General features: G+C 44.2%; 1 protein-coding gene across 13 annotated transcripts in view; it reads left to right on the plus strand.

The window, feature by feature from the left end:
• LOC308469303 (uncharacterized protein) overlaps positions 1 to 16,121 on the plus strand; it is an 80,049-nt gene extending 63,928 nt beyond the window's left edge. For 11 of the 13 annotated variants that reach the window (XR_013982080.1, XR_013982081.1, XR_013982082.1 and 8 more), the window contains 3 exons: positions 776 to 1,249; positions 14,517 to 14,672; positions 15,950 to 16,121. The gene's annotated coding sequence lies outside the window, so the exon portion shown is untranslated. Of the gene's footprint in view, positions 1 to 775; positions 1,250 to 14,512; positions 14,673 to 15,949 lie in introns of all 13 variants that reach the window. The other 2 variants (XR_013982090.1, XR_013982091.1) reach the window with 2 other exon arrangements.
• Positions 16,122 to 26,175: the final 10,054 nt, after the last annotated feature.

Here is a 26,175-nt window from a genome sequence, read left to right on the forward strand (position 1 = left end):
TTTTTTAAAAAATATCTAATTTTCTTTTATTCTTATAGACATTTTCCATGTACGATTCTCCCATATTTCCCCCCAGCTTTGACTCTCTATATGCCCTGTTGTCTCCTTTCCCCACACCTCTTTTAATTGATCTTATTGATTCTCTATTTCTGCTAATATTTTATAAAATGACTGAGTTCTGTTACTTCCGAATTCCAGCTGCTAAGAATCACGTGGGTAGAGTGCTGTTGAGCTCAGGTCCTACTTCTCGGCATCCCATAGGCTTCTGGTTGGCCACTGTGAGACAAAGATGCTCGGTTAGATGGGTCCTTGGCCTGATTCAGCAGCCAGGCTCTTTGTCAACAGAAGAGCCGCAGCTCAGTGGCAGGCAAGACGAAAAAGAGAGAAAGGTTGTTTTTGTTGCTGAAGTGGAAAATTTCCACTGTTATAAACGAGGAGGAGCTTTACGCAGATCCAATTACAGTAAAACTCTTATTAAGCAGCCGAATTCCTGAACAAACGGTACTCACTTGGAAACAATATGATAATTAAACCATTGACATTTTGAAGCCACTAAGTCAGAGAGAACTTTAAAAATTCCAATTTTGAGTTTGCACGACTCTAATGCACTACTTAATTGAGGTGTACTCAACTAGCAAAGATCGGGTTATGGGTGGGGGAGAAGGAGAAGGGTAGCCTTTTGCATCTTCTCTTGCGGTGAAGCAGTCAAGACCTCTAGCTGAAAAGTATTTACAATATGTAAACCTGCTTTCCTTCCATTATTCTCTGTTAACAGTGCTTCCACAGCTCATTATTTCCAACATGAAATAGCACTTAATGAATCCTGAATGATGGCGGAATGACTGCGGAAGAGCTTATGACATTGCCTACAAACTCCCTAATGAATCCTTTCTGATTGCCGTCACCGCTTTGAAATTCAAATGAATTCTTATCGATTGCTGGGCGACAAGCACGTTTCTTTCTAAACAGTCATGCAGACAATGCATTCATCACCTTTGCTGAAGGATCAACATTTGCACCTGGAATTCCCCACCCTTATTCCTGGGCAGAGAAACTCCTGGTGCTGGGTGCCCTGCTTTGCAGAGGGCATCCATCAGTTTGAAAGTATGTCAGGGAACTGCTTTCTACCTGGAGATAAAAAAAACCATAAAGTAAACCTGGGTCCCTGAAATCGTATGTCAACAGTGATCAACAGGACAACAAACTCAGCAGACAACCCAGTGGCCCAGTTGCCATCTCCCTCATTACGGTGAGATTGCTGCATTGCAATTCCAATTGCAATAATTATTTCTAAAATTATGCTTATACATATATATTAGCAGATGCAAAATTTATAAAAGTCCTCTTTTGGACTGGTGCATTTCTTCTTTTCTTAAGTGAGGCATATTTGGCCACTGTGCTACCTATGAGTGAACCCATGGAATAATAAAGGTGCACAACAAAGAAATGCTGCCCCTATGACACACTACTTCCTGAAGTGCCCCTGATGTTGTAGGCCATGTTGCCTGTTGAGTCATACATACCCGCCAACACTTTGATGCCAAAGTGTGGGACGCCATCTTCCAGATGGGTGGAGTATAAATAAATAATACAGTGGCACCTTGGGTTAAGAACCTAATTCGTTCTGGAGGTCCATTCTTAACCTGAAACTATTCTTAACCTGAAGCACCACCAGCTAATGGGGCCTCCTGCTGCTGCTGTGCCGCCAGAGCACGATTTCTGTTCTCATCCTGAAGCAAAGTTCTTAACTCGAGGTACCATTTCTGGGTTAGCGGAGTCTGTAACCTGAAGCATATGTAACCTGAAGCATATGTAATCCAAGGTACCACTGTAGTAGTAATAATAATAATAGTATTATTATTAATAAGAATAATAATAACAATGATGATGATGATTTATTATTATTAGGCCAGCAAGACTAAACCGCTTCTGGTGTAACGGAACACCATGATGAGTGCCAGAGCATACGGAAACGCCATTTACCTTCCCATCACAGCAGTACCTATTTATCTGCTTGCACTGGTGTGCTTTTGAGCTGCTAGGTTGGCAGAAGCTGGGGCAGAGCAACGGGAGCTCACCCCGTTGCGGGATTTGAACCGCCGACCTTCTGATCGGCAAGCCCAAGAGGCTCAGTGGTTTAGACCACAGCACCACCCGCTGTTCTCCCCTGTTGTGATTCCCTCCAAGTGGTATTCAAAGGCCTACTGCCTCCGACAGTGGAGGTAGAGCTGTTGTGGTGATGGCTTAAAGGGACACACAGGACCTCTGGGTTGATAGTTTGCAAACCTAAGCTCACTATAAAGAGTCAGAGTGGTCCATGAAGCACACCTCAAACCCCTTGTCAAGTGCTGAAATGGTTATATATTTGACCTTTCTAATGCACTGCTATGATTGCTCAATCCTCAGCAGACTAAGTGAAATACAGTAGTCCCATTGATGTGGTGGGCCTTTAAACATGATGTAGATATTCATGTGCTAGATTTTTCCTTTTTCCTTTTGCTAAATTAGCCTGGGAAGCCAATTCATTTCCTGAGGTGAGAAATATATTGAAATGCTAATGGACCTTAGCAGGTTGCTTTCTGTCCTTTGGGGGAAGAACATAGGAAGGGATTTCTTAATGGTGCATCCCCCAATCCCTTTCAGGAGATGAAAAAAAGAGGAGCTTTGATATGAACAAATAAACTTTGATAAGGCCCTTTCACCTCCACTGCTAATTGAGAAGAAATGCCCTGCTTTGCGGGCCACAGGGCCTAAATTCAAAATTTAGAGGGACTTCTTATAAATTTAAAGGTATATAATAAAATGATAATTGAAAAGGGAGGCTTTCGGCCTCCTCGCTGCAGGATGAAGGGGTTTGATCTTCACAACTAGGCAAAGAAATGAAGGTTGTCAAGGTATAAATAAAATGGAATGATACAACAATAACTTAAATATCAAATATCAAAGAGAGCAAAGCATCATGATTATATTCAGTGGTCAGGGTATTTGTTCAACGTAAAGACGGAGCATTCACGGTAAACCTTCTTTAGTCAGAATTTAAACGTGGGGCCCCAGGACACTCTATCTGTCACCTGGAGCTCTCCCCAAGCCAGACCTGGGGCACATTGACACCGTACAGTGAAAGCTTTGTGATACCATTTTAAACGCTCATAACCTCCCCAGAGAAATTCTGGGAACTGCAGTTTGTTAAGGGCAGGGGCGCCAAGTATAGGTGGCTCTGAGTGCCTGAGCACACACAAAAAATTGTTGTTGTTTTTTTAAATGATATTTATTAAAATTTCAAAAGAAAAAGATTGCATTAATAAGAAAATTAACAATAAAAAGGAAAAATACAAAATACAAAATACAAAAAAGAAAAAGAAAAAACAGTTAAAAACAATTCCATCTTTTCATCACTTCTTTTACATTTACTTGTTTCCCGGACCTCCTCATACCTCCCTCTTTTGTATTCCAATTCAATTTGTTAGTCCAGCGATTCCTTTCCCTCTTTTTTAATCCTGATCTTTAATCTTGATATATTATAACATTAAATTTTTACATATTAAAAACCAATTTTTCCATATTCTTTTATACCATTACTGCTAGAAACCGCTTAACTTCAATCCGTCGTCATTCTAACATTCATTAATTTTACAATATTTCTGTAAGTAGTCTTTAAATTTCTTCCAATCTTCTTCCACCGACTCTTCTCCCTGGTCTCGGATTCTACCAGTCATTTCCGCCACACACACAAAAAATTGTTGTGGGTGGTCAGCACCCAATACCGCAGGGCCCCCATGCAACTTTCAAGGTCTCACAAGGCCTCAGACAGCATCTTGGAAGTCAGGTTCTGAGGCTGGTCGGCATGCGTGATGTCATAATGTCACATTATGACATGGCATCATGCACACTGGGTGCCCATAATCTGGGGCCCAAGTTGGCTGCTCTGGTTAAAGGTGCTTATAAGATCCCTGTTCCTCTCAAAGAGCTACAATTTCCAGAACGGTTTAGCAATCATTCCCTCTTTGTGGGCAACTCTGGAATTTGTTGTAAGGGAAATGAGGGGCGGGGGCTCCTAACAACTCTCAGCTCCATTAATGAACTACAGCTCCCAGAATTCTTTTGGGGAAGCCATAACTTTTTAAAGTGGCATTGTAGCACTTTACAGTAATACCTTCACGAACGTCCACCTCGTCTAGCATCCATTTTGGTGAACATCCGCGGCAAACCCAGAAGTACCAGAACGGGTTACTTCCGGGTTTGCCACTCGAACATGCGCGGAAGCGCTAAATCGCACTTTGCACATGCTCAGAAGCGCAAACCGCTCCACGTGTGCACAGACGCTGCGCTTTGCCCTGAGTCATAGACCAGTTCCAGCCCACATACAATATCAAGGAAGTCATAAAACATGATAGGGATACATTTGAATTTGCAATTAGGTATAACAGGGACAATACAGATATAGCAACAGTTAAAAAATATATAAATTAAAACTTAGTCACTAGCATATAACCTAAAATTATCATTTAAGGCCTTAATCATTATGATAGCACAGCTTGTTTGCCCTGCGTCTTTTTCGGCTAGGAGCCAGGGCTCCGGAACGGATCCTGGCCGCAAAACAAGGTACAGCTGTAGATGTATGTTATGAACATGGCCCTGATCTTTCCATGTCACAGCCCTCACTGGTCCTTCTCACCCAGTGTTTTTTGGGGAGGTGGGGAAGGGGGTTGCTGGCTGGAATGTGTCCTTGAACTCTGACCATGCCTCTCACTTGTGTGGATTGAGGATACAGAGGGATCTGTGACTGCATGCAGAAACGAGCCTATTGCACAGAGTTAAAATCTGGATTCACCACTGCACCCCTCTGGCCCCACCCACCACTGATCTGTGGCCTTTGGAAAGTTGCGTAGTAGGGAATGAGGCCCCTAGGCTGAAAAAGATTCCAAATCCCTAACTTAAATCGTCACATGAAGAGTGCCATGTGTATGCTCCCACTACCAATCCTCATGTTTGCTAAAAAATCTTTCCTAGAGGCTGGACACACATTGCAGAACAGGGAATACAAACGATTTGGTCCTGAAGCTTCTTATCCAGTACTTCCTCAAGCCAGAAGATCTGCAGTACGCAGACAGTTGTTTTTCCAGCCGTTGAAAGCTTTCAGTAAATTGACTCAATTTGTTGGTTTGTGGCATGGCAGACCCACTTCTAAGAATTGGCCAAAAGCTTTGTTGGCGAGGTTCAAAGCTTTTCAGTCCCTGTAGATCAGGGATAGCCAATAGGGTGCCCACCAGAGGTGAACTAGAACTCCCATCAGCCCCAACCAGCATGACCAAGGATCAAGGGTTGAAGCCCGCTGTAGTCTGCAGCACCTAGTCTCTTTCTTTGGTGATCCCTTGTAGCCGAGTAAGATTGTCTTCCATAAACATGGTTTTAACAATGAGTGACTGTGGAGGCCAATTCTGGACCCACAAATCCTTTCGCAGTGGGAACATTGGTTCCTCGGCGGGAGTTGATCACGGTGTGGATTTGCCAAGCATGCCTTCCTCTTAGCATGTTTCTCCCTTACATCCTGAGTTCGAGTGTCTTCAAAGTCCATGACACCTTTGGTCAAGGCTGTTCTCCAACTGGAGCACTTGCAGGCCAGTGTTTCCCAGTTGTCGGTGTTTATACTACTTTTTTTTAGATTTGCCTTGAGACAGTCTTTAAACCTCTTTTGTTGACCACCTGCATTACGCTTTCCATTTTTAAGTTCGGAATAGAGTAGTTGCTTTGGAAGATGATCATCAGGCATCCGCACAACATGAGCAGTCCAACAAAGTTGATGTTGAAGAATCATTGCTTCAACAATGGTGATCTTTGCTTCATCCAGTACACTGATATTAGTTTGCCTGTCTTCCCAAATGATGTGTAAGATTTTTCGGAGACACCGTTGATGGAATCTTTCGAGGAGTTGGAGATGGCGTTTGTGCACCTAGTGGGCACCACTTTGGCATCTCCAGTTGCATAATAAACAGCGTCCTGCTGCCACGTTTGAATTAGCGCTTAAACAGAGAAAGCATGGAAATCCAACCATTTCAGAGACCCATAAGTTACCATTTCTCCTCCAGACTAATTATTTCCCATTAGCATCGTAGGAGAGCATTCTTGTCAAGCAGACAAATCTGGCAGTCACCGTGCATGTCTCCTGATACTATTTCACACACATGTGCGCACACACGCATAGGTATACATACTAATTATTAGTAAAGGTTGAGAAATTCAGGGTGGGTCAAATAGAAATGTCACTGCGAAAGGCCACGTAATCCATCAGCAAACTGCTCCCATGCCAGATTCACAATCCAGCTGCCACCCAGCTGCCAAGATGGTGTTCAGCATCGGCCCATCAAAATGGGCAGCGCAGGGACGTCTCCTACCTGGAGGAGAGCAGTGCCAGACGAGAGGCAGGTCCTCCCAGGCCAATTCCAGACGTTGGCTTTGGAGTAGTGCAGCTGCCAGACACTCCCTGCGAGGGAATAGGACTTCTCCGGGTAGGTGAAGGAAACAGGCAAAGCGAATGGACAGAGAATAGGCAACGACAGTAACAGATGAGCATGAATATTGTCAGCATATGTGTGTATGCACCAAGGCAGCTACTAATTGACTAGTTAGGTCTTTAAAAGCATAATTACTGAATTCATCCAGACAAGCCTCCTCTGCATATACTAATGCTACTATAGTCAACAAAGACATTTGCTGGAACCAAAATATTGCAATAATGAGGGATGCAAACTGACCGAGCTTGTGAGATGCTAAATTCCTTGATTTTCTTTTTTATACGTATTTTTTGTTCAGATATTTTCATACTGTACATGAGTACATAAGGGTATACATCGCAAAACTGGAAAGCTAATACATGAACTTAAATACTGGAGGGGAAGTACCCCAATACACAGCAAATGCATTCCAAATCATCATAGTTCTTTTGCACCAATTGATCAAGAAACATTGCTCCTATTGATGTGTCACGCAGTCCCTTCTTAAGAATGGATTTCAGTACCGTGGCAGAAGAGGAGCATGAACAAACCTATAGGTGGTGCTGCATTTTTGCAAATGATGTGATTGCATTTGTTAAAAAGGGATGGGATCCAGAGAGTCCATTTGTGCTGGCTGATTAATGCCAGCGATTCCTCCCTCCATTCCTACGTCTTATTCCATTCTAGAAGGTCCATTGACCCACAAGAACAGCTGGGGGGGTGGGGGGGGGAGATAAGAAAGCACAGTTGTTCAAGAAGAGCACTTCTTGTGGTTCTCTGTACATTGGCCAGTGCTGATGTCCCAAGTGAGCTGAAAGGAGTTCACATTCAAATAACGGAATCAAAAGAAAAATAAAAGCCATCTATGTACCGCTTGCAATGAATTAATCATTCAGAGAGGCAGCATCTAATCTCTGGAACTCCCTGTCTATTGATGTTAGCCGGGTGCTTTTACTGTATTATTTCCAGTGCCTAATAAATAAATTGTATAGGTCAGGATAAACAGACACGTAATTTTATCTATGCTGATTTTATCTATATTTTGGTCATTTCTACATCTACTTGCTTCTGAAGGCTGATTCTATTGGATTATTTGGAATGCATATTTTATATTGTTTTATGTAATCTTGGTAAATAAATAAACACCCAAAGAGTGACATGACCCATGACAAGTGATTGAGCGCCAACCCACCACCAGCAGAACTTCCAATCCAGCCATATCTTTCAGGCTTTTTCAAAGGCCTTTCTCAACTAATGAGCTTTGCACATTCGCTAGCAGCATAGCCAAAGATCTTGAGGGAGATTGTTCCATATAGTTCTCGGGGTGACTAATGAGAAAGCTACTAGTCATGATGGCTAAGTTCTTCCCCTACTGTCAAAGGTAGTTGTTGGCACCCATCTGCCTGGAGAGACAATGGACTACACCTCTGGGGTTGAAGTGAAACTGCTGCATTAGCAAGCACCAAAGGAAAGCAGAGCAATACATTTGGCACCAGCTGGGCTGCAGGAGTTTCTGGAAGGAGACGTATAAGGCACCATCCAACCGTCTTAGGGCCCCCACTCCAGATTTGTATAGGATTTACTCCTTAGCAGAAGATGCACCACAGTGAGGAAGTCAGTGGCAAAAGAGAATTGTAGGAGAAGAGGAATGAGTATGAGGAGCAGGGAAAGATGAACATGAAAATTCATTTATTTCTCCATCACAATACACATATTTCTCAATGTAATCTTGTTGCTGGTTCTTCTGGGGTTGTTGTTTGTTAATAAAAAGGCAATACATAAATGCATATTTATATGGAGGAATTGACTAGACTGGAAAGGCCTTTGGCCCATAGCTGTCAACGTTCCCCTTTTTTTAAAAGGGAAATTCCCTTATTCTGAATAGGATTCCTCGCAAGAAAAGGGGAAAGTTGACAGCCTGATCCAGGAGGCTCTTCTTATGCTCTTATGACGGAAGCTTTTATTGTTGCCATTTTCATTTGTGCATGCCACTTTGGATGTTTTTTAATGGAAAAGTGGTATGCTGATGTTAGAAATAAACAGATGGTTTCCTAGCAGCTGGGGCAGCCCTAAATTAACATTAAATCGCTGCTGCAACTGCATCCTTCAGTCCACTTGCGAGGTGAAAGTGTTGCTCTTGGAAGTGGTTGAAAGTAGGGAAGCCTGCCCATTTGGGCCAGTTCCATTATTTTCAGAAGCCAAATGGTTTGTACAGAGCGCGTGGCTCAGTTTCCATCCATAGAAATCTTATCTTCTGCTTCATTCATGGGGGGGAGAGTCATTTGCAAGGATGTTGTTCTTTCTGAGGCCAAGGGCAAATCACAAAACCTGTCTGGCATGTGGACTGCAGTATCTGGGCCCTAGTGGCATAGAGGAACTGATCAGATAAAAGCCAGAATTTACAAAATGAAAAAATTAAATCTGCAGGCCAAATTTTTGCTGCCAGTGAATTTCCACGACCGGTGAAGCAGTAGCTCCTGGATGTTTGTTAAGTTTTAAAAGCCCTAGCCAGGAAAAGAAAAGCTCGCAGATATGGCTGAATTTTCTGGTTTGTGAAGATTATGAACTGCGACAAAGAATTGCAGCATATCCTCTAATAGCAGTGCTCCTGCTCAGAGTTCTAAACAGCCAGGCAGCCAGGCAATTCTCCATTCCATTTCACTCTCAGTTGTTCAGCTAACACTCAGTGAGATCACTGAACATGTTTACTCCTCATCAGAGAGAGGTTTACAAAAATAAGGGGAGGGATAGTATTTCTGTAAACCTGAGGGTTCTCCCAGGCATCCCCCAACTTGGATTGCTTTACGAGATGATTAGACAAATTCACGGAGGATAAAGCTATTGGTGATTCCTAGACATGATGGCTAGGCTCTGCCTCCATAGCCATACCTCTGAAAACCAGTTGCTGGGCACTGCAGGAGAGAAGAAGGCTGTGGGACTCAGGTTTCCCATAGGCATCTGGTTGGACTGACTAGACAGGCCATTGGTCCAATTCAGCAGGGCTCTTCTGATGTTGTTATGTGCATGTGTTGAGGCTGGAAGCTGCCTTATACTGAGCTGGCCCATCAACAATGTCTACATGGACTGGCAGTGACTCTCCAGGATTTTAGACATGGTTGTCCCTCAACCCGGGGTATGTCTGTAGTGGCAGCAGGAGAGCTGGAGATCATGCCAATATATTTCACATCTGGCAATCAATGCACCCCTTGGGTTTCAGATAGTACATGAGTAAAGGTAAAGGGACCCCTGACCATTAGGTCCAGTCGTGGGCAACTCTGGGGTTGCGGCGCTCATCTTGCTTTACTGGCCAAGGGAGCCGGCGTACAGCTTCTGGGTCATGTGGCCAGCATGACTAAGCGAATGGTGGAGAGCAAGCTAGAATGCAGTCAAAGCTTGCCAGAAGCAGAAACAGGAGGGAAAGAGTTAAGAGACAGCCTCTCAGAGAATGGGGAAGAGGAGGGAGCTGACCCACTCAGTCCAAGGTCTTGACGAATGGGAGGGCTGCAAGATAGGAAGCAAAGCAAAAGACGTATGAAGCGAAAGTTCAGTTGCTTCTGGTCTCACAGGAAGCAGTCTTCAGAAGGGTCATCTTGATTGATGATGGCAGAGGCTGTGTTAAAGCCGTCTGGAGTTTTCTGTTTGTTTTGACAAGAAATCATCCTTTTTAATTAACTACGCTCACTGTGTTATCAAGCTGGGGACTGGACATCCTGACATCAATTCTGACCAAACTAAACCTCCACAGATATTTTGCTCTAGGAGGCTTAGTTTGGTCAGAATCAAGTACAGTCATACCTCATGTTACGTTTGCTTCATGTTACGTTCTTTCAGGTTACGTTCTGTGGCGACCCGGAAGTACCGGAAAGGGTTACTTCCAGGTTTTGCCACTCGTGCATGTGCAGAAGCGCAAAATGACATCACGCGCATGCGCAGAAGTAGCGAATTGCAACCTGCGCATGCGCAGATGCGCTGCTGCGGCTTGCGCTCTTTTCATGTTGCAAATGGACCTCCGGAAAGGATCCTGTTCGCAACCAGAGGTACCGCTGTATACACTTCCAGAGTTAACGCTAAATAAATTTTGGCAAAGTCGCTAGAGGGCCGTGAAAATTTGTTTCCCAGGCTTATTAGACTTGCCTACCCAAGTACTTAAAGGGACGCGGGTGGCGCTGTGGGTTAAACCACAGAGTCTAGGACTTGCCGATCAGAAGGTCGGTGGTTCGAATCCCCACAACGGGGTGAGCTCCCGTTGCTCGGTCCCTGCTCCTGCCAACCTAGCAGTTCCAAAACACGTCAAAGTGCAAGTAGATAAATAGGTACCGCTCCGGCAGGAAGGTAAATGGCGTTTCCGTGTGCTGCACTGGTTCGCCAGAAGTGGCTTAGTCATGCTGGTCACATGACCCAGAAGCTGTACGCCGGCTCCCTCGGCTGATAAAGCGAGATGAGCACCACAACCCCAGAGTCGGCCGCGACTGGACCTAATGGTCAGGGGTCCCTTTACCTTTACCTTTACCCATGTACTATCTGAAACCAAAGGGGTGTATAGGTTGCCAGTTGTGATTTTTTTTTCCAGCTCTCCTACCCCACTACTGGAATTGAACCAGGGGTCTTCAGCATGCAAAGCAGTTGCTCTGCCACTGAGTTACAGCCATCGCTCAAACACTCCCATCAGCCTCTGCCAGTATAGCCAGTGATCAAGGATGATGGGAGTTTGGGAGTTGCAGTCCAACAACATTTGGCCACCCAATGGGACTTCCTTCAATGTAGACAGGTATAGGACTGCAATGTGAATTTGATTCCTTTCCTTTCATCTCTCTGTCCCCTTTCCCCTTTTGTATCATGTCCATTAGCCATTACTTTAAGTTGCAAACCATCTTGTGTGCTTTGGCAAAAAGGAAGCGCAGCAGTATAGCGAACAAACAAATAGATAAACAATTCTTCAAAAATATGAATGCTTGGGGGGGGGAGTCATATATGCAAATGTTGTTATGGATTTTTTTATTTTAAAAAATTCCTATAGTTTGAGCCTTCAGCATTTCACTATAATCAACAAAGAAAAGCCTGAAGCAACAAAATGCACTGGGTGCTGTTTATTGTTTCTCTGGGACTTACCATGAAGATTATTGTGGGCAGTCATGGAGTATATTTGGTAGCCGAAGAACTGTCTTATCTTGCTGTAAACAAATAGGGAGAGATACCCATTACTGCCTCCTTCTGTGAGTGACTTTACAGAGGAATTCTTCTTGTCAGTCATCAGTGCCTTTCGCTACCGTGAGCAAATGCTACAACCAGCTACAACCAGCTGTGCAACTAATAATAATAATAATAATAATTCACGCTTTGGGTATTTGATAGGAAGAGTTCAGCGCAGTCTGTAGAAAATCTAAGGATCATAAGGAAAGCTCTTCTGTCCTGCTGTTCCTGCATGCTTAAGGCAGCTGACTGCATTATTGAAAAAACAATCCTTTACATTAAAGGTCTGTTTTAAAGTGCAAGCTTTAAATTGCACCAGCAATCACACCAGAAAAAGCCACCGGGTAATGAAGCTCTATTAATCACCCTTCCAAGTGCTTTTAAGAACTGACAAACTTTATACACAGGCATCTAAACTTGAGAAGGTGGGTCCCATATTACAGGGGCAAGCACAGAGAAGGATATGTTTTTGACATGAACCTCAGGCCATCAGCCCATGTATTTGGGCCTTGAGACTCTCCTGAGGCCACAACTTCTCTCTCAAGGCCACACCCATCAGCAGTCCTGCTCTGCCTGCTTCTTGAGTGCTATGGCCTGACTGGAATCCCATGAAGACTGTTCCATTTAGCCCTCAGCCAGCCTCCACCTGCCTGCTTGCCTTACTTACAGCCAGCCCAAGGGGTGGCCCTGACTGTCAGTTTCCTCCTCCTTAGTCTCCTGCCTTTGTAGAACGGAGCAGGAAGGAGAATGGCGACAGAACAAGAATTATTTGGCTCCAGCTCTCATTGGTTCTGACTCCACCTACTGCTGGCTCCACTTACTGCCATACTCATCCTAGTTTGCAGCAGCTGCCACTGCCTCCCTATGTTGAGAACTCTTGATTGAGGGTGAAGAGGTAGGGGTGTGTGTGTGTGTGTGTGTGTGTGTGTGTGTAGACCTTTGATTTTTCTGCAGCAGAAACACATCCTACTTCAGAGAGGTTACAGTCCAAGCCTTTGCTCCAACCGCTTCTGTCTGTGGCCTTGCCCACCACTGGCATACTGCCCTGGAAAATTGCCCACAAGGGAATCTGACCCTTGGTTTGAAAATGTATTACCACCTCAGCGATAGATGTTTTAATTTCCCTATTTATTTATTTATTTATTTAAAAAGAAACTGGAGATGGGTCCTTGAAGGTGACTTCACCAGTTGGACAGGGCCTAGAGGGGGAAAGGTTGTCCCCAGGAGAGATGTCACTAATTGGATCAGCTTCTCTTGATGTTGGAGCACACTGGTTTTTGAGTGACTCACTTTCAAGCGGTTGGTTGTGGCTGACTGTAAACAATTAATTCTTAAAGGCTAACACTGGTCAGTTTATAGCATTGTCCTCACCTTGGGCGATTCTCACTTGGTTAGTCAATGATGTGGCTTGTTGGGAACTTACACCCATCTTGGGTTTTTCCAATATGTCACATCTTCATACTATCTTATTGGACCAAATGTATGACTAAGGTTTTGATTTGTTTTTGCCGTGTTGTTAGTCAGCAAACAGTCTCCTTCATCCTAAGCATATTTACTATTTCTTGCTATCAGCTGTTTACAAATGACTATACTTTAGCTGAACCATCCCCACTCTTTCAACATCTATCTCATATCACGATCAACATCACCATCATCTTATTTGTATGCAGCCTTTCCACAGTTAAAACAATGCTCAAGGCGGCTTACTATATGAAAAGATTTACATAGTTACAAACATAGCAAAGCAGTCATAAAAATAAATAAAACACATTAAAAACTACATAACCAAGCTGAACAATTTCCACATAAAAAGAAAGATACAAAAAGGTAATACAGTGGTACAGATGCTTCAGGTTACAGATTCCGCTAACCCAGAAATAGTACCTCAGGTTAAGAACTTTGCTTCAGAGTGAGAACAGAAATCATGCAGCGGCAGCGTGGTGGCAGTGGAAGGCCCCATTAGCTAAAGTGGTACCTCAGGTAAAGAACAGTTTCAGGTTAAGAATGGACTTCCAGATCGAATTAAGTTCTTAACCCGAGGTACCACTGTATTAGTTAATATCAGTAACAACAGCAAAAACTCCCAACAAAACTTCCCCCCAAATACCCCAGTCCTTGCTGGGCAGTAGCCACAGCAACAGTCCTTATAAGGCCTGTCAGGCCCCGCCCTAGGTCAGGTGGGGAGAGGCAGGAACATGGCACTTAGGCATTCAGCAGGGGAGTCATATACTCAGTTTACCACATTAGCTTATCTTAAAGGCTTCTCATTAAGCCTTTCCCATAGCTTAGTGGTGGCCAAACCTGGCCCTCCAGCTGTTTTGGGACTACAATTCCCATCATCCCTGCCCACTGGTCCTGTTAGCTAGGGATGATGGGAGTTGTAGTCCAAAACCAGCTGGAGGGCCAAGTTTGGCCACCACTGCCATAGCTGGTATTTTCCCAGTATCATTTATTTAGAGTTACCTTTCAAAGAGCATATCTCCAGGGTCCTCCTTTCAAGGTTCTCCCCAAGAATGCATACATGAAGCACCACAAGTTAGCAAGGTGAGGTGGTGCGTGGTGCAAACACCCTGGCAGAACCAATCTGATGCTCCTGCTGGTGTGCTTGCACCATGCTGACCTCTCTTCCAGCTTGGCCTCCCAGTAAGCAACTGTGACTCACCTGGCATGAAGTTAGTTTAGTGGCTCTTACCCCACCGAGCAAACTGCTTCTGCTAAGATGTATGTTCTGCTCCTACAATGGGCTTGAATCTGTATTTGCTTGCAGTCTTACTAAGTATCATTCACCTTTTCTTTATCCTTTGCCTCCTTTTGTTCTCCATTGTGCTGAGGAAGGGAACAGCCCTCGGTTCCTCTAACTCCAGGATAAGAAAGCAACACAGCAGGCTGATTGACAAGAGCTGCAAAAGATCAATATTTGAATGTGTAACAAAGACAGATGTGTACACATTCTGCTACCCAAACAATGTTTTCAAAACCAGCCTCCTGAAAGTAACTATCATTTCCTCTTGGATAATTTGAAAGCAGGACAAAAACTACAAATAATAGTCAGTTGCCATTTTTGAACTGTGAATTTCACAGCAATCCTAGAAGAAGAATGGGGGGGAGAGAGAGAGACTTGATGCAGCAGTGTTAAATCAAGAGGTTAAGTAATATGTACAGGTTCACAAAGAAAATGTCTGAGACAAGAATAGAATCAATCTTTCTAATTCCCCTGCCCGGACGCCTTCAAGAATCAAAGCTACTTTATGTGCTTTATGGAAGATAGAGGAAAATACTGGAAATATAAAAGTGTGCTACCTTCTGTAGTTTGGTAAAGGGTCATAGTTCAGTGGTACTGTGTCTACTTTGCATGCAAAAGGTTCCACGTTAAATCCTGGGCATTTCCAAGTAGGTCTGGGATAGACCAGTGCCTGAAACCCTGGAGACCTGCTGTCGATCAGTGTAGTAGTCAGTGCAGAGGGAGATGTACACATGTTGCATAATCTTTGGATGCAGATTTAGGGTTTATAACGTAGATACTGACTTGCTAAGGTAAGAAACCTATAGGAACGTTGAAGAAAGATAAAAGAATCTGAACAAGGCTAGAAAAAATTACCATGGGCTCTGATGTTGCCATAGTTGGTAACTCCTTAATTTAGGGGTCAGCAAACATTTTCAGCAGGGGGCCGGTCCACCGTCCCTTAGACCTTGTGGGGGGGCGGACTATATTTTGGGAAAAAATAAAAAATGAACGAATTCCTATGCCCCACAACTAACCCAGAGATGCATTTTTAAATAAAAGCACACATTCTACTCATGTAAAAACACGCTGATTCCTGGACCATCTGTGGGCCGGATTTAGAAGGCAATTGGGCCAGATCCGGGCCCCGGGCCTTAGTTTGCCTACCCATGGCATAAACTCAGTACCCTCCTTTGTGTAGTAAGTTCATTTTATTATTATTATGTTTTCCATTTGTGAGTGGAAAATCACATTGACAAAGTCCTGCTCATGGAACATGGAAAATTCCACCTGCAATATTTATGGCATGTTGTGTTAGTTAAGATCAGGGTGGTGCTGGTTGTGGGGAGAATCTGAGTTCGTGTTTACAGACAAAAACCTTGTTTGTTCAGCAGTGGACGGAGCAGGCCAGCCACCCTTCCCTTAATTTAAAATGGCCTTTGAAATGCCCCCACAGAAGCCAGAATGATTTATTGACAGAAATATCCTTTCATTCAACAAATAACTAATCCTTTTCCAAAACGTGGTGTTGTTTTATTAATGTAAGGAGCTGGGAGGCCGCGTTTCAGCTCAGACGCAGGATATTGCAGCTGATCATTTCTTTGTGATGAATGTGATGGCTCTCGCTTCCTTCTCTGATGGGAAGAGGAAAGTTTTGAAAAGAATTGATCATCGGAGGCCATGTCGAGAACTCAAGTAAATGCGCTTGTGTGAAATGAGATCTTGGTTTGCTATTTCCCTTTTGCGTCGCCTTTGTGGGCTTTGCCATAGCAGCGGTTTGCAATTGTTTCTTTTTAATCTTCAGGGAGCCTCTCCACGATGATTGCTTTGCCGAGGAACCCCTTCCCATTTGTGCAAGATTCAAGGAGAGACTGTCACTGAGTGATAACAAAGCATGTCCCTGGCATCTCCCAGGTATAGGTCACAGGTGATGCAGAAGACCTCGTTCTGAGACACTTGAGCACTGCTACTAGACAGAAGAGACAATACGGGACTAGATGGGCAAATAGTCTGCTGGAAAGACTGTAGCTTAGTGCAGAATTCAAGGCACTGTATGTCATGGGGATGAGGAATCTGTTGCCTGGCCAATACTGTTGGACTCCACCTCCCATGAGGACTTTGGTCAATTATGATTGACCATAGAGCCAGTGTTGTGTGGTGGCTAGAGTGTCGGACTATGACCAGGGAGACCAAATCCCCACTTGGCTATGAAGTTCACTAGATGACCTTGGGCCAGTCATTGCTGCTTAAGCTAATCTACCTCACCAGACCCTCCAAGTGTCCCTATTTTCCAGGGACAGTCCTAGATTTACAGAAGGCATTCCTGTTTCAGAATTGATCCTGGAATGTCCTACTTTTCCTTAGGATGTCCCTATTCTCATTGCAGAAATGTTGGAGGGTACTGAGTTGCATGACTCCTGGGCAAGGAGATAAGTAACTATACAACCTTTAGAAGACGCCTAAAGGCAGCCCTGTATAGGGAAGTTTTTTAAGGTTTACTATACAAAGAGGTTAATGGTTCTCTACAGACAACTTTGGTCTTTTTGCGCTCAGCCAATTAAAACACCGTGAAGAGACGCCATTGATGGGCTCAGGAGTCGGGGCAGGCAGGGGGCATGTGACCAAAACCACCTGATCAGGCAAGGAGGAAAGAGGTGTGAGCATTCCATGGAGGTGGGGGGCAAGGGGGAGTGAGGCAAGGGGAAAAGGGGGGAGCAGAGAAAACATATCCAACTATGCCAGCTCCCACCCCACCCAATGGCAATCCCCATGCCCCCTCGAAAGGCATAGCGTCCAACCATTGTGCCTGGTCCTTCCAGACTAGATGGCAACCACTTTAAAGGGAGATACATTGTCAGTTATAAATACAGCATTTTCAGGGTGAGGGTGTTAAAGTTTTAATTTTTAATTATTTTTTTATATATGTTGTAAGCCACCCAACACGGCTGAGGCAACCCAGTCAGAGGGGAGCATAGCTGTCAACTTTTCCCCTTTTTTAAGGGAAATTCCCTCGTTCCAAATAGGATTCCTCGCAAGAAAAGGGAAAAGTTGACAGCTATGGATGGGAGGGGTGGAAATAAACAGATGAAAATAGGGACGACCTATTCAACAACAACAACAACAACAACACTAAATATTATTAAGTGCTTTGAGCTGGGCAATGCTAGACTGGAAAAGCAACTAAAGCATTTCATAAAGAAATATTGAATATGCCAAAGAATCTCATGACGCATTCCATGCAGAATCCTTTTGCCACTGCCAGCTGAAAAGAGCCTTGACATTATTGACTCTTCCTACCTCAGTTGGTTTTCCACAGACAGTCTCAACAGGGGATACGTAGCTTGAGCCAGATTTTTGCAAACGTTGAAAGCTTTTGGCATGCCCAGAATTTTCACTGGCAACCAGTCAAATGTCCAATGGCTCCCTGGGGCACCTCCATCTAAACACTGTAGTAACAGCTTTCCATTCTTTCCACTCTTATTTGTGCGGTCATGTGCCTTGTATCACATTGAACTCTCACCTCCTATTTGTATTTGGCTAGGCTCCTAGTACAGGGACAACCACTTTCCCCATCCATCACTGATGGCTCTCTGAGGACATCAGCCTTTTCAGCATCCATGGAGACTTAATTGCAGGTCAATTTGGTATCTGACAGCCATTTTAATCTGTGCTGATCTCAGCTGGGGTATGAAGCTAGCTTGTATACAGCAAGAGAGGGACAGACCTTCATAACCAGAAAGCTTCGCTGTATATTGATCTGCATTCGATAGCCCCATGCCCTATTTTATTTGCAATAATAGGAGCCGGCCTGTGTTGGCGTTTTCAATGATACCTTTAAATCACATAGGCTGCATTTGATACCAGGTCACTCGAAACAACCCCCTCCCCCCTAGTTTGGGTGGGATTTTAAATCAGAAAAACCACCATGTTACATCATAGCCAGTTACAGATAAATGTATATATTCTTCCCATTATTGCCCTAGCAGACTGACTGCTGCAAGCTGATTCAAAAAATCGCTGAACACTAATGATGGGTTGTTGCATTTACTCAATGAAGCTATACTGCTCCAGAAGGAATAGATGTTGTTTTTTAGTTGTTTAGTCGTGTCTGACTCTTTGTGACCCCATGGACGAGAGCACGCCAAGCACTCCTGTCTTCCATTGCCTCCCGCAGTTTGGTCAAACTCATGCTGGTAGCTTCAAGAACACTGTCCAACCATCTCGTCCTCTGTCGTCCCCTTCTCCTTGTGCCCTCAATCTTTCCCAACATCAGGGTCTTTTCCAGGGTGTCTTCTTTTCTCATGAGGTAGCCAAAGTATTGGAGTCTCAGCTTCAGGATCTGTCCTTCCAGTGAGCACTCAGGGCTGATTTCCTTAAGAATGGATCGGTTTGATCTTCTTGCAGTCCATGGGACTCTCAAGAGTCTCCTCCAGCACCTTAATTCAAAAGCATCAATTGTACATGCTATGGGCTTAATTGCTTACACTCATCTAGGATTTGAGCCATGGCAGAATTTAGCAGCTTGCTTCTATATGTTTACAGCAAAAGCTGCTTTTGGGCAATATACTTTCACCCGCTTTCTGCTGGCCTCCACTCCAGGTTGCAGATTTGCCCTTTGACTAGGATGGTTTTCAATAAATAGCATCGTTGTGATGCAAAGATGACTTTGTTTGTACTCCCATCACCTGAAAAATTGAGAAATTGAAGGGTTATTGGGTGATTATGGGAGGTGTCATAATTCCAAGGTGGAACATCTATCCAGGGGTGTGGAACTTGTGGCTCTCCAGGTGTTGGAGTCCAGCTGTCACCAGCCCCATCAAGGCTGATAGCCAGGGATAACCAGAGATGTAGTCCAGCAATATCTGGATGCCCACAGCTTCCTGATCCTTGCAGTCTCAGGGAAAGGATGGCCAAATCTGTCAATTTTAGATTCTGTCAGTTTTTCATTTTTACAATCTTAAGTACAGTTTGTCACATTTCTGCAACAGTTTCCACAAATGCCGGCACTTTAGAGTGCATTCCTCCTAATTTACACATTTCTGTATACAACTTTGCCTAATACTCATTTTTGCAATATATTTTCCCTTCATCTAATGAATTTTTATATGTCATTTTCACTAAAAAAGAATGTTTTATGCACACTTTCTCTTAATTTTTCTCCTGTGTTTATGAGCGCCCTTTTTTTTTTTTTAAGTTGAAAGACTGCATCACAAAACTCAGAGAAGTGTGTTTTTGAAGGATAACTATGTTTCAGTTTGCATATTGTTTTGGGAATGCAAACTGAATTTCTTCCTCTAACCTTTATCTCAGCAGGTGTTATTTCAGATTTAGGTGATGGATTAGAGGTGTATTATGTGTGAATTTCAGAATGGGTAGGACAGGTTTTGTAGCAAAGTTTGAAATGGTTCTCTCTTGGAAATAGTCAAGATTAGAAAGAGTGTATGTTCTATAGGTATATTTGAAGAACATTTCTCAATGTTTTCTGGATTCTTTATATGGATTTGTGTGTTTGCTGGGTATAAGAGATCCTTCACTTTTGTGAAGAGATTAGTCCAGATCAGCTGTCCCTAGCCTGGACCTCTCTAGATGTTTTGAACTACACTTCCCATCAGCCTCAGCTATCATGACCAATGGCCAGGGGTAATGGCAGTCTATTTGTATCAAGTATTTATATACAGCAGAAAAGATCCCAGAGGGGTTTTTTTACAGAGCTGTTGAACAGTTCAGTTTCTATTGCATAGATATTACAACGCATGATGCACATTATGTAACAGTTCCATGTCCTGAAGCCAAACTGCAAACCAGGCTCTGCTGCTCAACCACTTAAGTGTTGTACATTCTTCAGGAACATTCATTTTGGAACCACCCTATGCTAAGTACAAGCATCTTCCATGTATTCTCCAAACACAGACCTTAAAGAATCTCAGAATCATAGAATTGTAGAGTTGGAAGGGACCCCAAGAGTCATCTAGTCCAACCCCCTGCAATGCAGGGATCCCAGCTAAAGCATCTATGACAGATGGCCATCCAACCTCTGTTTTGCTTCATCTTCCACAGCATCAACTAGTCCGGCAACTTATGGAGAGCCACAGGTTCCCCATCACTGATCTAGTCAAGTCCCCTCTATCCCAGCATCCTGTGTTCCAGAGGGGCCAATCAGATGTTTCCCTGAAAACCGCAAACAAGTCTCCCAATGCAGGCTCCCTTCTGTATAGCTGTCATGGGTCGTAGTCATTGATAGATTTATCAACGGCACTAAAGAATCATAAGCCAGCTTTTATGCAGAAGATAAGCACACTGAGAGTATATTTCCAATATTCCAGCTACTGACGGGAAAGTAAGGAGCACTGGAGAAACGCAGAACACACGAAAAAGGGAATCACACAAAACTGTGAACCAAAACTGAGAAAGACAGTGGAGAAAGGATGTGGGAGGAGGCAAGTTGAGATTTTTGTTTCCTCTGCCCCCCCCAGGCCCGATACAGAATATAGAATGTATCTATTTTCCTCTCTCTCTCTCTCTCTCTTTTTTTCTTAAAAAAAAGGGGGGGGGAAGAGTCTTGCAATCTGGGCAATTTCCCACTCGGCTTGATGACAAAATGCATTTTCCTCAGAATAGCTGTAAATCACACGGAACTCCTACTGATAGCACTTTGCAGTAACAAGGAAAAAGCTTTTTTTCCTAAGCTGTGCCTCTCCCCGAGATAATGGCTTCCACCGTCTCCTAGTCTGTGCCAGGTATGTTGTGAATAATGCATTCCTCCTATAACAGGATGCACTTCTGCTGGTCGAAACAGAGTCCTACTGTAATGAGTATGGGTTGCTCGTGCGTAAGTTGCCGCCTCTCCTGGCTATGTTGCCTTGTTTAAACCTTTCTGTCTGGACAGCCCTTCACTTCGTGGCTGCCTCAGTCGCTAGCAGAATCCGTCAGTGGGCGTTTCTTAAACCTTTTCCAACATAAAAGTTGTTTGACGCCAAGTCTCCTCCTACTCTCCCTGCGCGGAAGCCTTCTGCTCAGGGAGGGCGTGGGTAGCGGAGGACCCGTGCTCTCCCCGCTGGTGTCCGGTGAAGAGTCCTGGAGCCCTCTCGCCGATTCCCCCATCTGCCCCCCTTTATCTCTGGTGTTGCGCTGATTTGCTTCCCCATCTGCTGAGCTGCCTCTCTTCCTGCTGGGCCCTTCTCCAGCATCATCTGAGAGCCTCCCCTCCGCCTCTAGCTCCGATGTCAGTTCCCTGACACCTACACAGCATGGGTACCAGTGGTTAGCATCACTGGAAACCTGCTGAAGCCCACACTTCAGTGGGAGAAACCACTGGTGACCTCCAGACCTTCCTTCTTGATGTATCTGTTGGGAAAAAGCACCAAGGCAAAAGCCAGCTCCAGATGGCTGGAATGCAAAACAGCATATTGTGTTTTGCAGATGTACTGTTGGAGAAAAGGTGGAGCCTATTCTCTGTACTGAGCACCGGATGTTAGCTCAGTGTGTCATATGATCTGTACTGGAAGTACAGGGGAGGAGTGTTGTGACTCTTCTGATGGAGTCTGAAGGGAACAGTCACATTTCTATGTACTGTTGAGTGACAGGAATAAAACATGTAGAAAGGACTCCTGTCTGTCTCATTTCCCCTCCCTGGGGAGAATGCAGGGAGGGAGAGAAGCAGAGAGAAGGAGGAGGGTGTGTCCTGCTCACGTTTGAGGAGGATCGCCGGTTTGTTTACCTAGCCTGCCGGAGGTCGCAGACGGACGGTAAACAACAGTATCTCGCTCAATTGCCTCGGGGGAGGCCAGGTACCTCTGCCTGTGGGCTGATGATACTGACAGTATCTACCTATGGACATGGTAAATAAGATGCAGCTTTTACTTGCCACCTTGCCCTGTACCTCTGGATGGTAGTGCATATTGGACCTGAAGGGAGAGGTCTAGTGAATGGAGAGATTTGACATTGACAAAGAGGCAGATTCACTTGGGAGGGGGGACCTCCTGAGGGCATTTTACCCGAGGAACGCCTCCCCCCCCCCAAAAAAAAAAAACTGGAGTTGACAGCTATATGCCTAAAGTGTCTGGGCTTCCTCTTATAACAGGTGGAGGGAACCTGTTCTCTAGCTCAGTGGTAGAACATCTGCTCTGTACGCAGAAGTCCCCAGGTTCAATCACTGGCCTCTTCATGTAGGTCTGGGAATATCCCCTACCTATAGTTAAAGCTATGGTTTTCCCAGTAGTGATGTACAGAAGTGAGAGCTGGACCATAAAGAAGGCCAATCGCCGAAGAATGGATGCTTTTGAATTATGGTGCTGGAGGAGACTCTTGAGAGTCCCATGGACTGCAAGAAGATCAAACCGATCCATTCTTAAGGAAATCAGCCCTGAGTGCTCACTGGAAGGACAGATCCAGAAGCTGAGACTCCAATAGTTTGGCCACCTCATGAGAAGAGAAGACTCCCTGGAAAAGACCCTGTTGTTGGGAAAGATGGAGGGCACAAGGAGAAGGGGACGACAGAGGATGAGATGGTTGGACAGTGTTCTTGAAGCTACCAGCATGAGTTTGACTAAACTGCGGGAGGCAGTGGAAGGCAGGAGTGCCTGGAATGCTCTGGTCCATGGGGTCACGAAGAGTCGGACATGACTAAACGACTAAACGACAACAAAAACCCTATGGAGCCACTGCTAGTCCGTGTAAACCAGGGTTTCCAAACATGGGTCTCCTGCTGTTTTTGGACTACAATTTCCATCATTCCAGATAACTGGTCCTGCTAGCTAGGGTTGATGGGAGTTGTAGTTCAACAACAGCTGGAGACCCAAGCTTGGGAAACTCTGGTGTAGAGAATACTGAGCTAGATAGACCAATGGACTGACCTGTTATAAGGCAACTTCATATGTTTCTGTGCCACTATGTTGACGGACTACAATGCCTGCCATCCTTGGCTGGGGCTGATGGGAGCAGCAGTACAACAACATCTCGAAGGACCAGAGGCCCCCCCACCCCTTCCTCACAATATGCTTTTGGAAAAATGCTGTTGTTTGACATGGGCCACATACCCTACCCTGAGATTAAGTGCCACAGGTTGTATAATAACTATTCTTAAAGATAAATTACAATTAAACATTTCTACAATATTGTTCTCCAGAGGAGGATGGATGCAAACGTAGGTGGAATGTCCTGCATGAACTCCCATTTGGGGAGGGATTTTTTGACAGCTGACCTTTTTCTCCATGGCTCTGTTTTTGTTTTGGTTGTGGGCTATGCGCACTGCTAAATTCAGCCTAAGCAATGTGATGGAAATATATATATATATTCATTCAGCGGAAACATGTGGCAGAGGGCTTGGCTGCCTTGGTTTGACCTCTGTCATGTTAGTTTCCTTCCATGTGCCATTAAAATGGGCCTGGTTTAGGAAACAGAATGATACTTATAATTAAGAACTATCTAAGCAGACACAAATATTTTCAGGAAAGGGGAGGAGATTTGTGAATGTTTTTACCTTTCCCCCTTTAAAAAAAGTGACCGCAAGAAATTGCTATACGTGCTGGTAAATTCTGCTTGCATTCTTTGGGAATAAGTACACTTCCTTTAGGAGGCTACTGGAAAACTTCCTAAGGCTGATTCAAGTGTCTGAAGGATTAGCAGAACTCTTACATCACAGCATGTGCCTGAACCTTGGGCGTTTGCTAAGGGTGTTAGAGCTGTTAGGGGATCCCTATGCCCCTTACAGAGCTCCAATTCCCAGAGTTCCCTGAAGGTTCTCTGGGAATTGAAATGACTACAGTTTTAAGAGCTCTCCCACACTGAAGCTGAAAGTTCTCAAGCAAGCATTTTTGGTGTGACCCCATGAGATAAAGAAGTGAATAAAAACCCCACATTCTCCTTTAAGTAAGATCCTCATCACCATCATTTCATTATTTATACCCCACCCATGTGGGCGGACATATAAAAACATACTATGACATCAGACATTAAAAACTTCACAATACAGTGGTACCTCGGGTTACAGACGCTTCAGGTTACAGACTCCGCTAACCCAGAAATAGTACCTCAGGCTAAGGATTTTGCTTCAGGATGAGAACAGAAATTGTGTGGTGGCAGCGCGGCAGCAGCGGGAGGCCCCATTAGCTAAAGTGGTACCTCAGGTTAAGAACAGTTTCAGGTTAAGAACAGACCTCCGGAACGAATTAAGTTCTTAACCCGAGGTACCACTGTACAGGGATGCCCTCAGAAGTCTTCTAAAAGTCAGATAGTTGCTTATTTCCTTGTGTTCCACAGGGTGAGTGTCACTACTGAGAATGTCCTCTGCCTGGTTCCTTGTAACTTCACTTCTCACAGTGAGGGAACTGCAAAAAGGCCCTCAGAGCTGGATCTCAGTGTCCAGGCTGAATGATGGGGAGTGGAGACGCTTCTTCAGGTATCCTGGGCCGAGGCCATTTATGTCATAGTCCTCTACTGCCAGCCACAGCAGAATTAAGTGGAGGAAGAAGCCAGACCACCAGCTGAGTCTCGGGGGGGGGGGGTACCTGCCTGGAGGCAGAGTCTGTATACAATGTTTAGTCCAGTCCTAAGGTCAAGAGTATCTCTTTTTTTTTTTTAAAGTAATTTTTATTAAAGTTTTAAACAACAAAGAAATAAAAGAAAAACATACACAATACATATAACAAAAACACAAAGAACAAAAAAAAAGCAAAATTCAACAATAAAAATACAAAAAACATAACAATTTAAAAACAATATCTCTGTTTCATTTCCGTTTTTTAGTTGCTTATTTTCTGGACTTCCTCATACCTCCCTCTTTTGTATTCCAATCCAAATTATTTGTCCAGCAGTTTCTTTTCCACTTTTTTAATCCCAATCTTTAATTTAATAAGATATTAAAATATATAACTTCAACTTCTTTAAACCTAATCCTTGGTCTTAATATAATAATAATAATAATAATAATAATAATAATAATAATAATAATTTATTATTTATACCCCGCCCATCTGGCTGGGTTTCCCCAGCCACTCTGGGTGGCTTCCAAAAGAATATTAAAATACTATGATACATCAAACATTAAAAGCTTCCCTAAACAGGGCTGCCTTCAGATGTCTTCTAAAAGTCTGGTAGTTGTTGTTCTCTTTGACATCTGGTGGGAGGGCGTTCCACAGGGAGGGCGCCACTACCGAGAAGGCCCTCTGCCTGGTTCCCTGTAACTTGGCTTCTCGCAGTGAGGGAACCACCAGAAGGCCCTCGGTGCTGGACCTCAGTGTCCGGGTAGAACGATGGAGGTGGAGACGCTCCTTCAGGTATACTGGACCGAGGCCGTTTAGGGCTTTAAAGGTCAGCACCAACACTTTGAATTGTGCTCGGAAACGTACTGGGAGCCAATGTAGGTCTTTCAAGACCGGTGTTATATGGTCTCGGCGGCTGTTCCCAGTCACCAGTCTGGCTGCTGCATTCTGGATTAGTTGTAGTTTCCGGGTCACCTTCAAAGGTAGCCCCACGTAGAGCGCATTGCAGTAGTCCAAGCGGGAGATAACCATATCATATACCATTAAAATTTTCCCTCTTAATATCAAATTTCCATTTCTTTAAACATCTTTAATCTTAATCTTTAATCTTAGTCTATCATTAACTTTAACCTGTACAGCTGGAAACCTCTTGTTTTCAGTCCAACATCACTCTAACATTCCTTAATTTTGCAGTGTTTCTGAAGATAGTCTTTGAATTTCTTCCAATCTTCCTCCATCAACTCTTCTCCCTGGTCACGGATTCTACCAGTCATTTCCGCCAATTCCATATAGT

Source organism: Podarcis pityusensis (genome assembly GCF_964106645.2).
Source record: "Podarcis pityusensis genome assembly, chromosome: 1".
Classification (NCBI taxonomy): Eukaryota; Metazoa; Chordata; class Lepidosauria; order Squamata; family Lacertidae; genus Podarcis; species Podarcis pityusensis.